Raw genomic sequence first — 2137 nt, forward strand, 5'->3', positions numbered from 1 at the left:
TCTACTTTGCAGGACATGGAGTCTAGCAATATGGATGAAGACGTTACTCCACCTGTGCTCAATTGCTTCATCTGTGCACGCTCGGATACACCAGCTGAAAGGCTCATACAGGCAACTCCAAAGGGATACTCAACTTTATTGAAACAAGCAGAAACTGTCAAATGTTACTGTTGTGGAACGTATGAAGGAGGCTCAAAAGGAAGGAAAACTGAGGTACCACCAGAAGTGTAAAAATGATCTGTACAACAACTTTGTTGCAACCACCAAGAAGTCAGCTCAAGCATCAAAGGCAGAGAAAGAGTCATCAAAGTTGAAGAGAAGATGCACTACTTGTGAGTTCAGTTCATCAACTGGCTGCAGTTCTAGAAGATCACAGTCAGTTGACCTCCTGTATAAGGATGTATGCATTCTTTGCAACCAACCAGCACAGCTCTACAAAAATAATCCAGCACAAGCTAGAAAGAAATACAGAGTGCCAGATAATTTGACTGCAGATACACTAAAGGCAAGCTTGCTGAAGACAGCATGGAGTCGCGGGGATGACTGGGGCACTGAAGTCACTGGACGCCTGGAAGGGATCAACGACTTGGTAGCAGAAGAAACACTGTACCATTTGCGATGCAAACTTATGTTTGCGAGAGGTGACAGTTTGTCCAAGACTGATGAGGAAGGAAAAAGGAAGAGAGGACAGAGAGGAGTATTGATGAGGAGCGAGAGGCAGTTTTTATTGAATTCTGCGAATGGTTAGACTCGGAATTAGAACATGGGGTAATGAACATGGACCAAGTCCATGAAAAGCTGCAGGAGTTTGATCAGTCACCAGAGAAGAGCCTTTCTTATTCAAAGCATTGGCTAAAGATAAAACTTCTAGAGAAATACGAAGACACCTTGTATTTCACAACCACAGGGAAAGACGTGGCAGATGTACTCTGTCTCAAAGATGGCACCGGACAATATTCTGCGAGAGCATCATGCTAATCTTGACCATGGAGATGAGAAGACTCCAGATCATAAAGACGGCACTCAAGTTCATATCCAATGATATTGCCTTGAATTGATTTAGGTCCAAAGTCATACCCCCCACCACACACAGTATGACTGACATCGATAGTCAGCTGACACTTGTTCCTGCAAGCCTTCAGATGTTCTTGAGACCGATTGTCAAGACAGACGAAAGAGTTTCCGTTTGGAGGGCAGAATTTTATTAAGGCCTGTCGACCTCGGTCTGGAGTATTGCCACACCAAATGGGGCTTGCCATACAACTTGATCATAGATTTGGGTCAAACATGGGATGCTCAACAAGTTCCACCGGCTGGGATACACTGAGTCTCTACTTACACGGAGACACAAAACTACAAATACTGCTTCCTTAATAGTAGGAGTGGAGATGATGTTCCAGATACTTCTGGCACTCTTGACACCATTGTGGAGGAAACCGATGAACAGATCAATGATGAGGTTGCGGTTGATGCTGCCGCTTGAGGATCAATCAGTGATGACAGCCAAAGTGCCAGCCAGTGAAAGTGAATTGTCAAGTAATGATCAGGTGGTCTTTATGGAGGTTGGGGAAACAAACAATGCAGTCACTCAGTTTGTTGGAGACAATATAGATTTAAACATTGTCTCTATTCACGGAAACACTCCCTTTCACTCAATGGGTTGGGATCGAAGTCACCTCTCCGGCACCACCTTTGCCAGATCCACAGACAACAGCAGCTTTCCCCCGGGTGAAGTTGAAGGCACTCGACAAAGCTAAGATCCTGAGAGGAACTGAAGTAAAGATTATTCCATTTACGAACAGGAAACAGATAGGAACGAACGCGATCATGTTTCTCCCCCTCGCTGAGCTTTCCTCCTCCCTGGCTCATGATCAGCCACTCCTCACATCCAGGTGACACACTCTGGGCAGCGGGGTGGGTGATCAAAGCCAACGATCCTGAGTTCCCACACTCCAACTGGAATGGCTGGATGAAGAGAATCCATGCTAATGATGCAAAGCAGAGCACACAGATCGAGTTCCTCCCAGTTATTGAAGGAGACCCTAATGACCTCAACACCATCTTCACCACTCTGAAAGAGTGCATACGGCGCGCTGGGGTCGCTATAGTGACCTTTGATCTTCCGATTTGGCTGAAG

Source organism: Myxine glutinosa, chromosome 2 (genome assembly GCF_964187855.1).
Source record: "Myxine glutinosa chromosome 2, kmMyxGlut1.1, whole genome shotgun sequence".
Lineage (NCBI taxonomy): Eukaryota > Metazoa > Chordata > Myxini > Myxiniformes > Myxinidae > Myxine > Myxine glutinosa.